This window comes from Lepidochelys kempii, chromosome 6, assembly GCF_965140265.1.
Source record: "Lepidochelys kempii isolate rLepKem1 chromosome 6, rLepKem1.hap2, whole genome shotgun sequence".
In the NCBI taxonomy this organism is placed as follows: Eukaryota; Metazoa; Chordata; order Testudines; family Cheloniidae; genus Lepidochelys; species Lepidochelys kempii.
Window position 1 is genome coordinate 73,332,599 of NC_133261.1, and position 15,798 is coordinate 73,348,396.

A 15,798-nucleotide genomic window follows, 5' to 3' on the forward strand; every position below is an offset into this window, starting at 1 on the left:
ACCACCTGCTCGTCACAGTGACTCACTTTGCCCTGCTGCCACTTCTAGACACTACTCTTGGTCTGAGTAAGAAATAGGCCACATTAGGAATTGAGGCCAGGAACAGGGGAGAATTGGCAAGGAACGGCAACTGATCCAGACAGGGAGTTGGAGCCAATAGCTAAGAACGCTAGGCCACTGGCCAACTAGGAAGGGGCAGGCAGCCTTTCCAGTGCGCAGTGGGGGCAGGGACCTAGGAAACTATGCCAGGTGTGTGTGAGTGTGTGTCTCATTTTGCTGAATGTTAGCCCAATCACATGGGCTCAGATCCACAAAGGCATTCAGGCTCCTCAGATCCATGAAAGTGAGGAACCTAAATACCTTTGTGGATCTGGGCCATGGGGAATATGAGCTTACTGCTAGGTTATAGGGCAAGCGAAGAAGAGAAGCATTTTCAAGATAAAAAAATCATTGTTCTGATTTTGATCATTTAAAAGAAACTCTTATTGGACTAGAAAGTGTTGTTGTTTTGACTAGAGAACATTGACAAAAGGAGAAGCCCTATGTGAATATATTTAGGGAATTTGTTTCCTAGCTTCTTTCAAAAGTTAAAATAAACTTCAGTGAAGCTTAAGCTTGTTTTCAGGTTTCCCACTCCTTCCTTTTGTGCAGGAAGATGGCTCATCAGCTGACTGCTTTAGACTGCTCACCCTCCTTCTGGAAGGACAGGATTGTACCTCCTCAGCTAAGGGCAGGGTTGGGGTAAGTATAAAAGGAGAAGAACAATGTGATATGAGCTCAGAGCTAGACATTCCTGAGTTTTAATCATAGAATCGTAGGACTGGAAGGGACCTCAAGAAGTCATCTAGTCCAGTTCCCCGCACACATGGCAGGACTAAGTGGTATCTAGACCAGGGCTTCTCAGCTTTTTTTTTTTCTGAGGTCCCTCCAACATGCTTAAAAACTCCATGGCCCACCTGTGCCACAATAACTGGTTTTCTGCATCTAAAAGCCAGGGCCGGCGTTAGGGGGTAGCAAGTAGGGCAGTTGCCCAGGGCCCCTGTGAAGCTATATTGCTCAGGCTTTGGCTTCAGCCCCAGGTGGCAGGACTTGGGGCCCTGGGCTTCAGTCCCATGCAGTGAGGCTTTGGCTTTCTATGTTGGACCCCAGCAAGTCTAACACTGGGCCTAGTTGGTGGCCCCCCTGAAACTTGCTCGTGCCCCCCCCCACCAGGGACCCCGAACCCCTGGTTGAGAACTACTGTTCTAGACCATTCCTGAAAGGTGTTTGTCTAACCTGCTCTTTAAAATCTCCAATGATGGAGATTCCACAACCTCCCTGGGCAATTTATTCCCGTGCTTAACTACCCTGATAGGAATTTTTTGCTAATGTCCAACCTAACCTGCCCTTGCTGCAATTTAAGCCCATTGCTTCTTGTCCTATCCTCAGAGGTTAAGAAGAACAATTTTTCTCCCTCCTCCTTGTAACAACCTTTTATGTACTTGTCTCCGCTCAGTCTTCTCTTCTCCAGATTAAACAAACCCAATTCTTTCAATCTTCCCTCATAGTCATGTTTTCTAGATCTTTAACCTTGTTGCTCGTCTCTGGACTTTCTCCAATTTGTCACATCTTTCTTGAAATGTGGTGCCCAGAACTGGACTCAGTACTCCAGTTGTGGCCTAACCAGTATTAATTCTGGCTATGACACTAACTAGCAGGATGATGGATCCTAGGATCCTTCATTGTTCCTTCCCAAAGTCAGAATGCTTTTTCGTTTATGTTATCTTTTTAGAAAGTGTTTCAGTAGATGGGAATGTATTAATTTTACAGCAGTGTTTCAAAGGTGCTGATCACCTGTAGCTCCCATTGATTTCAGCTAGAGTTGTGGGGGCTCAGCCCCTCTGAAAAGTCAGGCCTTGAAAGTTTAAAGTTAGGAACCCCAAAGGAGAGGCCATTGGGGCTTACTCTGTCTCTGCCTCACTTGTTCCATCTGTAAAATGGAAATACCTACCCACCTTTTGTAAAGCACTTTGATATCTGTAATTGAAAAGTGGTATTATGATTATTTTATAAAAAGGAAAAAAAACTTCACTTAGAATTCTTCATAGATCCAAGATGCAGTCATTAGTACTTGTTCATATGTTCTATGAATTACGAAGGACATCTTTAGTCACATACTAAGTAAGTAATTGCCTAATGTGCAATATATAATGGGGCATAATCAGAATAATAAGGGGACCTCCATGGCTAATCACCAACAGGACAGACCCAAATCATTCTCTGTAAGCAAACTTTCTGTCCACCAGATCCTCTCAAACGTTTTCCTTGTTTCTGCTCAATGACATACAGATTAAATATGTCCCTGAAACCACTGCACTCTTTTCAGCTCCACCTTCTTTGAACTAACAGGTAATGCAGGAATCTGGGGCACACTGGAGGACTAAAGAGGCCCACAGAGCAGAAACAGGGATGCCTTTTCAAAGGATGCAATTACAGAGACAAAGGACTGCTGAGTGAGATGAGTTGGTGAAAAAAAGAGAGGAGGATATGATGGCGAGAAGGTATTAAATCCTTTAACCCCCTAGCCTGCATCTAGAGCTTCATGGCTGGCTGTGGGTAAACGAACTCATTTTCCTTTTAAAATGTTATAAACAAGCTGGATTGTTTTTATCAAAGAAGAGAAACAGAGAAGTTAAATCTGATGTTTAAAACAACCCTAACATTTTATTAAAGCACCCACATACTCCTAAGCCATGCATTAGACTGGCATTTCTGAGTGCTCAAAGCACTTAGGCCCAGATCCTCAAGGGCATCTATGTACCTAAATCCCACTGAAATTTATGGGAGTTAGTTGCCTAAATACCAGTGAGGATCTGGGCTTTGGCTTTCAGCAAACTCTTAGTCATGTCACTATATCATCTACCTGTCATATTTTATTGTTTCCATGTGCTGTGTTGCTTTCCCAGACACATTCTACTGCATGTAATTAGCTGTGTCAGACTAGATCGGGGTGGGCAGACTTTTTGGCCTGAGGGCCACATCTGGGTGAGGAAATTGTATTCAGGGCCATGAATGTAGGGCTGGGGCAAGGGGTTGGGGTGCGGGAGAGAGTGTGGGAGGGGGTATGGTGTGTAAGAAGGGGCTCAGGGCAAGGGGTTGGGGTGCAGGAAGGGTGTGGGGTGCAGGAGAGGGCTCAGGGCAGGGGATTGGGGTGCAGGAGGGGTGTGGCAGGGGTCTCAGCAAGGGATTGGGGTGCACTGGGGTCTCAAGGGTTAGGGGGCTCAGGGTCGGGGGCTTGGGGTGCAGGAGGGGTACGCTAGGGGGCTTGGGTGCAGGAGGGGATGTGTAGTGTTGGGGGGCTCAGGGCAGGGGATTGAGGTGCAGGAGGGGTGCAGCAGAGGCTCAAGGCAGAGGGTTAGGGGGCTCAGAGCTGGGGGTTGGGGTGCAGAAGGGGTGCGGCAGGGGGCTCAGGGATTGGGGTGAAGGAGGGGTTCAGGGTGTGGCTGTAGGGTGGCAGTGCCGCACAGCGGGGCTAAGGCAGGCTCCCTGCCTTTTCGTGTCCTGCGCCGCACTTGGAAATGTCTGGCAGTGGCTCCTGGGGATAGGGTGGCACAGGTGGCTCCGCTGCATGCTGCCCTTGCCTGCGGGTACCGCCCCCAAAGCTCCCAGTGGCTGTGGTTCCCCGTTCCTGGCCAATGGGAGCTGCGGGGGGTGGTGCAGCTCACGGAGCCCTCTGTCTCTCTCTCCCTTCCCTCCCCCACGCCAGAGGCCGCAGGGACCTGGTTCCAGCCGCTTCCGAGAGAGACATGGGGCCAGGGCAGACAGGGAGCCTGCCTTAGCCCTGCTGCACCACGGGGCTGGTAATCCTGCGGGCTGGATTGAAAGCCCTGATGGGCCGGATCTGGCCCACAGGCCATAGTTTTCCCTCTCGTGGACTAGATAGAGGCCTGGTGTCAAGTTCAGTGTTACTGGTTTCCATGCTAAAATGACCACTGAAGAGATTAAGTACAAGCGATGCTTGCCACCATACCATTCCTGCATGATATAAAAGGTCATACTGCAAAAGTACTTAAGCACCACAGATTATTGTGCTTTATTTGTTATCTCAACTAGCAGTGCTCGATTTAGAGTTCAGGAGCACAGCCATATAAGCTGTAGCCTTCTAGCAGCTGCTTGAGAAGGTCAACCCAAATATATATTTGCAAGGAAGGTTACAGTCGGACATGAAGCTGAAAAGATGGTTTATCTTGTCAGATAAAGTAATTGTCATCATTCTTCAAGTTGGAGAGGCCTTGCATGCGATGCTTCAGTACCTAACAATAGCCAGTCAGAGCTTGTGCTATAGAAGCCGCACACAGTTTATAGAAGTGTAGTTTCTTTTTCAAATATGATTCATGTTACAACTGAATAGCTCCAAAAGAAACCGATTCCAGTGTTAATGCCCTCTGAACACAAATTGCATGTCTCTGTATAATCTTGCGGAGAAGGATTTCAAAAACCATAAGTTAAAAAAAACCAAACAACTCTCCAAGTCAATTAGTCAGAGTTATTTCACTGTAGACAAGGATACTGAAATGTTCACAAGCCCATTGCACTCATTTCTGAGGTTGGTGTTAGCAGAACTAGTTGCCAGATTTTTGGGGTCCCATTCAATGTTAGTGCTGGGTTTAGCGCTCTAAATACAATCGATTCCAAGTTGTGATGTTTGGGTCTTATCACAGGGTTGCCTCAGTCTGTGACAGTTGTGATGCAATCAAATCACTTATTAATACAACATCAGGACAATGTGATGCTACATTGCAAAGTATCCAGTTTGGATTTTGTAATAATTCTGCAGATAAGACTATCCTGTGAAAACTGATTATTCTGCACATTTTGTGTGGCGTGACAAAGCTTCCATGACTGCAGGGGGCCATGGGTGCGATGTGGTTTCTAAAACAGCTTGAGTGTTAGAAGAGAAGGATAACATAGGTTTGGGTTTCCTGATAGATTCTAACTATGCTTCCAAAATGTGACACGGCAAAGTCAAATCATGAACACTTGCAAGAAATTGATGTGTTCAGTACAGACTATCTCATATGAACATACCAAAATGGCTGCACATAGAAGTCCTTCCATATTTATGGGATGCCGTGCTAACAGAAAAGTGTTACTCATGCTTTCTGACTTGGTTACTGTCATAGCTATGCTGACATTAAAAGAACTGATACAGTAACATCTGAAAGCCAGTTTTTACTCACTGAGGGAAAAGGGAAGTAACACCATACCTGGTGTATTTGTCCCAGTTATGCAAGCAAAGATGAAATAAATTTAGAATGGAAAATAAATGGCCCATCAGCAGTTTCAGTGAGGGATTCAAGATTAATATTCGACCCTTACTCTTTTTGGACATGGCTTCACCAAATAATTAGCAAAATAAAAGAATTTTGAGGTGATAAGTCTGTACATCATCTTTAAGTTTAGCAGTCATTTTTGGTGAGCTATAATGCAGATCTGTGTAGGTCAGGTAAACAAAGCATCCATGCTTGGATGCTTGCCTGATTGTGCCTCTCTTTGAGGACAACACATTATCTGAGGCATGCCTATGCTCGAAGACCAAAGACAAAATGTACCAGTGGGTTTTAAACATCTATTGTAAGCAACTGACCAAAACTGATGCCCAGTGGGTTATTTCCCTTTGTCTCTAGTCTTGGAGTGTTTCACTTCACTCTTCACAAAAGGGAAACTGCATAGGTTTGGTGGATGCCTTTGGCCAAAGACATATTGTCATTGCATTTGATGGATCAAATAATTTGAATGCCCAAGAGAGAATGGTGGTGACTAGCAGAATTCAAGGACAATGTACAGTACTTAGTTTTGGCAGCTTTTGCACAGCCTTCATCTTTGCATCTATGTTTTGGATGTCACAGGCCGTGTTTCGCATGTTCTAATGGTGTAATAATAAAGTTATAACTGTCACCACTTCCATTATAAATCCAGATTTTCAGGGACTTTTTAAATTAGTTGAACACAACGTTTGAACTCTGCTCACAATGTCGAAAGTGTCAGCCTATGAGCAAGTTATTAAAAAAAACTTTTCAAGGAAAAGTAGAATTAATCTGATTGTATAATGAGTGCCAAACAATAGCAGTTTATTAAATTAAGATGCATTTTTCTGCTCCTATAATTCAAAACCAGTTTTGCTTCCTAGCATACAATGTTGTATGCATTTAGGCTGTAATGACTTTTGGTGTTTATTTTAATTAAAAACACTGCAGTTACTAACTTTGAAAACTTCCTGTTGCACATGTGTGACTGTTTTGAGAAGCTTTTCAGTAGCCCTATCTAGATGCCTTAAGGTGAGATCATTCAGGACAAAAAATAGTCTGATGCTGGCTGCTAAATATCTTAAAGGATCCACTTTTTAATTAATTTTAACTCATAAACGAATTTACTGATTTATTTGTAAACTCTCAGAAAGTTCATTCAGTACTCAAATTTAATTATTATTTACTTACTTAGTTTGGGGATAGGGGGAGAATACAGGGTCCCTGCTTTTAGTGAAAAACTCAACTCAGCCTTAGCTATAGAGCTTTAAACAGTGCTTGTATGATTAACATTCAATGACTTGTTTGATACTCAATAAAGAGTTAGGATCAATGAGTCAGATGGAGACTATAAATAAAATAATCTGGCCCTGTAGACCAGAATGACCTCTTGTTTCTTACCCTTCAGGGAAATATTCCTCTTAAAATATATATTGATATATTGTCTAATAGGGTATGTTAACATTTAACTATATCAACTGCTATCTGAGGAGTTAAGACCATATTGCTTTAATTTGTTAAGCCTTAACCCCACTCATGTGAAGTAGATATTGTTAGAGCAATCACTTTATCATTGGAGTTTGCTTCTTTGACTTTCCCTTGACTTCTCTTTATTTTTGTTCTTAAGGAGTCACTGAAGATCAGTTTTTGCTCCATCCCATTCTGCAGAAGCTAAATAAATGCTACAACTTTCCACATCCTTAGCTGGAGAGGGAGATGGAAAATGCCCAGAAGTCAGGGTGGATGGGGAGCATCACTCTCTACCATTCTTCTGCTCTCCTCTTTTTCTGCCTTGTGGTGGTAGTAGCATCGACCAGTGAGTTTCTCCTTTCGGTCTTCTGCTGCTGTGCCTGTGTTGCTGCGAAACATACGAAGTAAGTGGGGATAACACACATCTCCTGTGCACATCACCTTTGAACTACTGTACTGGTATTCCAATGGAATAGCGTCTCTTTGACACTAGAACGTGTGGTGGTCACTGTGGAAGCTTGAATGTTCTAATGGACTGCTGTGGTCTATTGCCATGGACTGAGCTACAACGTGTTTTGGGGGCTAGGAGAGATAGTTCTTTAGAAATATATCACAAGCATTAGGGGAAAATCGTGTTTATATGTGTGTGTATAAACATGTTCTTAGAAAGAAGGGCTCATGTTTCTATAATTAGACATAGTTTTCTTTTGGGGGAGGGGAGGGCAGAGTATTGCTCCTATGTGGTGATTCCAAGGCTGATCTGATAGTACCACCTGTCTTTTGTGAACAACTCAGTATAGCAGAATCTGCATATAGTGAACTTGGATTTAGGTAAACTCTATTTATAGTGAGGTAGAAAGTCCTGAATTGTTTGTTTGCCTCAAAGTATGAAAATTCAATTCTGGTAATAGTGAACTCAGGGTAAAGTTGCTCGGGGCGTGGCCGGGGGGGAGTACTTAGCTATTTATTGGTTTCACTGTGTATGGACCGTTTAGAGAGACAAGGTGGGTGAGGTAATATCTTTTTTTATTGGACCAACTTCTATGGGTGAAAGGGATAAGCTTTCCAGCTTATACAGAGCTCTTTCTCAGGTTTGGGAAACTATCTCAAAGTGTCACTGTTAAATACAAGGTTTGGACAGATTGTTTAGCATGAATAGTTAACATGTATTTCAGGGGACCATTCATCTTGTCTCTCTAATATCCTGGGATCAACGTGGCTACAACAATACTGCATATGGACTATTTGTCAAGGATCTTCTTTGTATAGTTGTTCTAAGCAGTAGGCAGTATTGAGTTGGGGGTGAGGGGTAGGGAAACTTAGCCAGGCACTAAAATCAAAGGCATGAAAAGTTCTTAGGTCTTTGGCGAGGTGCTCACTGTTACTACTTGCATACATGGGGACATGCTATAGTCATTGTGCTGTAGAGACTCCTTGGAAAGGTCCCCTGTAGACCCAGGTTTGCACCTTATGATTTTGTTTTTATGGTAACTAGTGGTTCACATATTTCCTTCATTTCTAGTTAAATCTTTACCTTTTCTTAAATAAACCTACTTTTGTTTTATTATAAGTACTGACAAGTGCTGTGTGATTTACAGGAGTGGTGGCTTACAGTAAAACTGGTGAATTGGGGTACACTGCATGTTTGGGGGAGATGATCTGGGATTTCTGTGAATAGCCAGTGTCAGAGGTTGGATATCACAGGGGAATGATTCAAAGGGATTTGGATGTGCCTATTGTTAAACTGCAAGGTGAAGACAGAGCTGGCATAGCCCAGAGGAGAGTGCTTGAACAGCTGAAAGGCTGGTGGTGACTTCCTCTTGCTGGAGATGACAGTCCTGGGTACGTGGAGAACTATCGCGATCATCTCTAGTGTAACTCCACTGTAGTTAATAGAGATAAGCCTCTGATGATTATGGGCCATGAGGAGCACATCCACAGACAGACTTTTCCCCCCGGAACATTTTCTGGGTCTGTTGCCCTTAGTTAAAACTGATTTTCCAACATCTACTTGGAGAACAGTCTCTGTGGCCCAAATCCTGCAGTGGTCCTTAGTCAGAATTCTTATGGATTTTGCTGAATGTTCGAATGCATTTAGAAATACAGAATTTGGCCTTGCATTTACTATTATGGATCTCAAGTAGATTTTAAGAATTTGAAAGGCTGAGGTATTTGTGGAACTTGTCAAAAACCTGTCTTGCTACATCACAGCTTTAGGAAGGAGTCAGACATGTTCCAGGATTGATGTAATCCTTTTTTGATGTTGAAGAGGAATCCAGAAAGACCTGTGAATATTTCAAGCAGTGGAGTTTGGGATGTTTGTGTTTGATGGTTCAGATTTATGTTCCATGTCAATCGGTTACCAAACCTTGGGCAAAGCACATCAACGCACCTTACTTCATATCTCTGACAGCAGCATTGCACAATGATAGAACTAAGTTAATATGACTGTTCTCTTTTAGCAGCCAGTGATAATTTTTGGAGGGGGGTGACTGAAGCCCACCTTATCCAACATATGCGCCCCCCCCACCACAATTGTCTGTACTCTTGATTTCTTTTGTAGCTTGCTTGCCTCCCATAGTGGTATAATAATTCCCGTAATAGGGGAATGATAGATAAGAAGCTTATTGTTTGTTTACCAGACGGCCCCTTTTAAATGTGTTGTTGGGTCGAAGGAACTCTTGCTGCCATTCTAACAGGAAATTCCATGGCAAGATTAGCAACAGTGGGGCCCTTCCAAAATAAAGATCTGATGCCCAGGCAGCAAGAAGTTCTGAGATTCCAACTTCACAGCTTGGTTAAAAGCTATGTTTACCTTGTTATCCTTTGCTTTTGTCATCAAGAATTGCTCCTGCTAGAGAGACTGCAGCATCAGCCATTTGGCAAGAGCATCCCTGATAGCTCCTTGCATCAGGTCCAAGCTGCAACAGCAACATCCTTTAGCTGCAGGCAGAAACCAGACTCCCTTCAGAGCAGTGCTTCGCACTTCAAAGTTCTCAGGTAAGAGAGCCACTGTGGCATTATAAAGCCCTTCCTCATCCCTGAAGTTGAAGGAATCACTCCCTGGATGTTCCCCCTTCCTGCCAGTCTGGAGATGGCAAAATTGAGATTCTAACTCTGATCCCCCTGCTCAGCATGTTGTCTTAGCACTGGCCACACTAGACCTGCTCAGGTGTTGGCTGTGCTGGTGTGTGTTTGACCTGAACAGTCTCTAGAAGTGCTAAAGCTCTATTGGCAAGGCCCCCTAGTGTTTTTTTATAGACAACCAGAAGAATGAATCTTTCAGATGCCATTTATTTTCACATTTAGAATTTAGTGAAATCATCATGTGATGTGGAGGAAACCCTTTTTGCTGTTACATTGAGGAAGCTCTACTCAGCAGGCCTCCTTGAGTTGGAGAAGGCTGCAATGGGACTAAAGCCTCTTTGAAAGAGGAAGGCTGCTGGTCCTCAGATAATACTGAAACTGATTTAGGTTATGTGTCCAGCCTCGCAGATTGTGAAGCTGCATTGTTCCATCATGCTGTGAACAGACATTTGTGTCTGCATGGGAGATGCTCAAAGGTCCGCTCAATTTCGCTGACAGATAAAGCATTGTTCTCAAATAACTGATAATTAGGAGGAGCCTGGACAGTACAATATTATCTGAGGTATCTTTCCTCCCTGCTTTTGTTGAGGTTTCTTAGAGCTTGTCTTCGCTAAAAAAGGTGTGTTCTTTACCTCATCCTAACCAGCCTCTGTGACCTACTGTGTGGTAAAACCAAAGTGAAGACCATGCACTTCAGTTTTACCGGGAGGTAATCTCACCAAAGTCAACTCCAGGAGGTTGTACAGGACTGTTTATCTAATGATACAACAAAGGTGTCTGGCCTTCCGTGTTTTTTTACCTCAGCATAGTTCACGCATGGTAGTTACCCTGAGGTTAAAAAAAAGCACCTTTTTAGCAGTGACGACAAGCCCTAAAGTAGCTGGCTGTAGAAGCAGCTCACAAGTGTGGTGGCTGTAGGCTCAGGCAAGACCCACCAACCCAAGCCTCTTATTATGTTGCTTCCTGGGGAATGGGGAGAGGAGCTGAAGCTACCAGAGAGGACGAGGAGAAGTCACCAAAAACATGGGGGGAAGAGAGGGGAGGAAAAAGAGACAGACAAAGACACGTGAGGGAGCGGAAAGAGAGACAGCCAGGACTTGATACAAGGCGCCATGAGGAGGGATCATTCACACTCCAAACTATCCTAAGACTGCAGTGGTGCCAATTCACATATTTTTTGAGGGGGTAGGGGCCTGCTAATTCATGTCCAGACTCCCTCCAGTACACCTCCCCCTGCTCCTGTGCAGGGACCTTGTTCCAGTCCCTGTTCATCCACCATCTTCCTCCCGCAGGGCCCCTGGGTCTCCCTCGGCCGGAGAGCGTCCCCTGTCTTATACCCACACAGTGCACAAGCCAGTGCGGCCAGGAGTCAAGTTCTCAGCAACTCGCCTGTGCTCTGCCATACAGGAACAGGCTCCCCAACACCATTTGGCCTGGCCGCCCCTCCATCTGGGGAGCACGGCAGCTGGGCCAAATTTGAATGGTACTGTGACCCCATGACCCAGGTCACACTGACACTTTCTGAACCTTGGCCCGGGTGCCCCTCCATCTGTATAGGGGGCTGTCTGAGTCAGATTTCACTGGTGGTGTGACCATGCAGCTGGAGTGAGGCTCAGGACTGATTTAGTATGGGGCCATTGCTTAAAAGTGGTTGGGCCCTGCCCCCTTCCCCTCTCCCCCCATCTCCATTCAGTGGCCTATGGAATTTTGAGCAAGTGCGAAAACTTTGGGGGAAGGGAGGAGTGTTTGCTCCCCCATACTACCCCAGCCTCCCCTAATTGGTGCCACTGCCTAAGAGGGCTCCAGCAAATCAAGGTTGGGAGCAACTGCACTAGGTAGCTATTCGCCAGCTATTTTGCAACTTCATTAAGGCCCAAATTTTAAAAAATGGCCACTGATTTGGGGTGCCCTGAGGATCAAGCCAGAGGTGGCTCAGGTTAGAAGTGCTGAGCCATCCACAAGTTCAATTGAAGTCGGTGGCAGTGGTGAGTGCTCAGCAACTCTGAAAAGCAGAACCCACGCTTCTTCGGTTGAGCAGTCAAAACTCAATGGACGCTTCTGAAAAATGTTAGCCTCAGCCAACAACTCCAAAAAGGGAGTTAACACCACATCATGTGGTTTCATTGTTTCCTCAGTGTTCTGGGGCTTTGGCATGTGGACTTCAAGCCAACAACCAGGCTAACTGCTTATTTAATATAAATGTTCTGTTACAATGTAATATAAATACAAGTGTTTGTTTTGTTTTTTGCCATTTGTAGTTCTGCTGTCATCACACAGCAGTGCAAATGACAAGAGATCTTAAAGGTCCTAGAACAGTTAGTTTATGTGTTTTCCTCTCCTATTTTTCCTTACGTAAAGGCAGTGAGATGAAAGAACGCATATTGGAGCAGTCAGGTTTAAATTAAACAGCTGTCTTGAAGAAAGCTCCCTGTGGGCCTTTTATAGTGTCTGTTCCAAGTTAATAGCTATCAGTTTATTCAAAGAAAGTAGCTACTGTATAGAAACGACTATCCGTGAAAACAAAATCTACTAGCAAACGTTAACAGGAAAGAACTCAGACCTGTAGCGCTTACTCAGGCCAAACTGCTATTGAAGCCAGTGGGAGCTTTGTCTACAATTAGGGCCCAGAGTCTGATGAACACTGATTAGTCCTGAGAGCCAGAGCTTTCCAGTGATCAATGAAAAATAGAAGTTCTACAACGTTTTTCAATTTTGACATGCTTTGAGTATTAACTAAGAACCAGAGCTAAGAGAGTTCCTGAGCGAGCTGCATTGGTGAAGGAGAAAATAATCTCTCTTTTTCTTTTTTCTTTTCACACTCTCTCTCTCTCTCTCTCTCTCTCTCTCTTACATTGTAGTGACTTTAGGATTTGATCCTGGATCACTGGAGACAACAGGGTTTGTTGTTGGCATCAGAAGATGCTGGGCCCATCCCTAAGTGATCAGTGTAACTCCATGGATGTATGTTGAACTACACTGATTTACACCAGCTGAAGAGCTGACCCAGAGAGTATTCAAAATCCTAATGACAAGATCTGTGTTTAAGTATATTTTTCCATCTGTCCACACTCGGTATATGTCTTGACTTGTGGGTTTTTGTTGTATTTGTGGCAGTGTTCCTGACTTTTTTTTTAATCTACATTTGCTGGGTGTTTGTTTGAGGCTGGATGCCAGGATGATCTGAGGAGTGTTGCTGTTCATGCTCCACTGGAAATGTAATTCTTTTACACAGTGTTTGTTTATTGAAAGAATATTTATCATCACAACATTGGGACAAGTCTGAGCAGTTCTTTCATTCTACACCTGCTAGCTCTCATTTTTAAAGCATCACTGCCAAGTGCTCGTAGGTTCAAACTTTGCATTTTAAAAAATTAAACACAGAAAGGGAATGGGGGGTAGGAAGGGAAGTCAGAATCTAATAGGATATAAATATTTCTCTGAAATATAACAAAAATCCATGAAGCTCTTTGTTTTCCTTTAAACATTCTCTTGCAGTACTGGAAACACAACAGCAGTGTGCTAAGCAAGCACACAGGAACAGAGTGAAACTGACTAGCCTCCATTTCTGAGTGAAAAGCAAAAATAAAACCAGAGAGCTTGAATGGTAGAAAGCAAATCTGTTTTGCAGGAATTATTTTAAGTGGAATAATTGAAGGTGCTATTAACAGTAGAGGGAAGGAATTTCTTTAACTATATGATTTTTTTCTTTACTCTGTCCCTTTAAATATATTTAAGACATGTAGCTCAAACCCAGGTGGGTCTGGCAGGCTTGGCGTCAGGTGGCTAGCCTGAGCTCACAGCCCTTGCAGCAACATCCAAATTGCTATTTTTAGCATACTAGCTTGAGCTGCACTGATGTGAGTCCAACTACCTGTGCTGGAAACCTCACCCCTAGCTGCAGTGTAGACATACCCTAAGTGCCTTACATCACTTGTGAAATTGGGACTAAGACTCCAAAGTCATGTAGGTGCTTTTGAGAAACCTAAATAAGTGACCTGATTTTCAAAAATGCTGAGTGCCTACCATCTGCAATTGACCTCAAAGGGTGCTGTTGGGTGCTCAGCATTTCAGAAAAACAGGCTTATTTAAATGCCTAAATTTGAGTTTAAGATCTTAACTTTGGGCTCCTATCTTTAAAATCTTGGTTTCAGTAACTTAACCGCTTAACACTGTAGCAGCATGAGAAGAAAAACATGAAAGACTTTTAAAAGTATCAGTGCACCAAAATTTCTCCTCCATATCCTTATTAGGTGGAAATGCAGAATGAGTGACATCCTCCATAAAATGAGGGCAGTGCCTTAATAGTCTTCGAGTGCTTGCTCATGTCAGTTCCATTCTCGGTGTGTGAGTGCCCACGTGCACAGTCGCTGGAGATTTTTGCCTTAGCAGTATCCATAGGGTCGGCTGTGGCGCCCTCTGGAGGGCTGCATTCATGCGTCGATATATTAGGTGCTGCCGGCCCTGCACCCTCTCAGTTCCTTCTTACCGCCTGTGGCGGTTGGTCGGAGCATCTCTTTCCCTTGCCTAGCAAGTGGTTAGCGGTTTCTCCTTCACTTTGTGTTTTAGTGCTTTGTAAATAGTTCTGTTGACAGTTGTTAGCTAGTGAAGTAGTTAAGCACTGTAGTTAGTAAGTTAGGGTCCTGGCAGGGACTTTGCCCCAGGTGGGGCATGCCCTGGTCACTGATTTTAAGCCCTCTGCTGAGTATGATCTAGGCCTGTTAGTGACCCCCATAGCAGCTGCCTAAAGTGCTTGCGGGAATCACATGTAAAAGAAAAGTGTAGCATCTGTAAGAACTATCATCCCAGAACACAGAAGGAGCACGACATCTGTTTGAGGGCCCTCCTCATGGAGTCTGCTCTCCTCCCAGCCTCAGAGCCGTCCTGGCTGGACTCGGCTCCCAGTATTTCGGCCTCGGTGCACAGTGCACTCCCGGCACTAGGGTCTACCCGGCACGGCTCCCCTTCACCGATGCCCAAGAAGAAATCGAAGAGGTATGACCCAGCACTGAGCAAGAAAGACCAAGGGGCATCTAGTAAAAGACCTTGTTTGGGCCGCAGCTCGCCCACACCTGAATCACATGGGGGTGTCTCCCTTATGGGGCCTTCTAGCTGCCAGAGGGATCCGCCACCGACTCCAGGGAGCGGTAGGGGTCCCAGACTCCTGGTGGAGCCACCGCCCTCCCGGCACCCAGAAAGCAAAGGACTCTTCTGGCGCAGCCGGCACTGTATGTGGCCATGGTCCTGGCAAAGGCTCCGTACGAGGGTAAGCCAGCTGTAGCATCCTCCCAGAGGGCGAGCAAATGCCGCCAGGCCCCGGAGCCGAAACAGCACTCTCCATCTCCGCGCCCTAGATCTCTGTGACAATCCAGGTGGCTGGTTCACCACTTCGGATCACCAGCACTGTGCTCCCAGTCTCCGCCTTCTTGACAAGGTTCTCCCAGAGAGAGATGCCGGTCACCGTATGGCCGACACTGGTCGTCCTCCCGCCAACCATCTTCATGACGTAGGTCACCGACACTTAGACCATGGGAACATTCCCCAACATGGTACCGATCCCCTCGCTCCTGGCACCAATCCGCTTATTCAGGGCACCGTTCACTCACGGCGAAGGTTAGCTGCCAGACTCAGCTGTCGACAGCCCCACCGCGGTCACCAGAAGGGGATTCCTTCAGCACAGAAAGGGGGTTCAGCCTCTCACCAAGGCAGCACCAGCGCAACTGGGCACCTGAGGCTGCATCCACCTCCACGATGCCATCATGGCAGCAGGGCTAGTGGCTGGTGCAATGGCCCTACTGGAGTGCCTGGGGCGTGCCGGTTATGCCGTTGCCTCCTTGCACCAGTCATCAGTAGCCACTTCAGAAAAGCAACAGATAGCACTGGGCTCGGTGTGTGAAGCGCAATTGGACGCTGGGGTGGAGGAGCAAGTACCCACCCCAAAACCTCCTTCTCCCATGGG

General features: G+C 45.2%; 1 long non-coding RNA gene across 1 annotated transcript; it reads left to right on the plus strand.

Moving 5' to 3' along the window:
• Positions 1–653: 653 nt before the first annotated feature.
• On the plus strand, positions 654–13,122 carry LOC140913075 (uncharacterized). The gene is made up of 5 exons (XR_012159464.1): positions 654–741; positions 2,389–2,540; positions 6,913–7,159; positions 9,599–9,755; positions 12,701–13,122. It is a non-coding gene; the product is annotated as an uncharacterized lncRNA (long non-coding RNA).
• Positions 13,123–15,798: the final 2,676 nt, after the last annotated feature.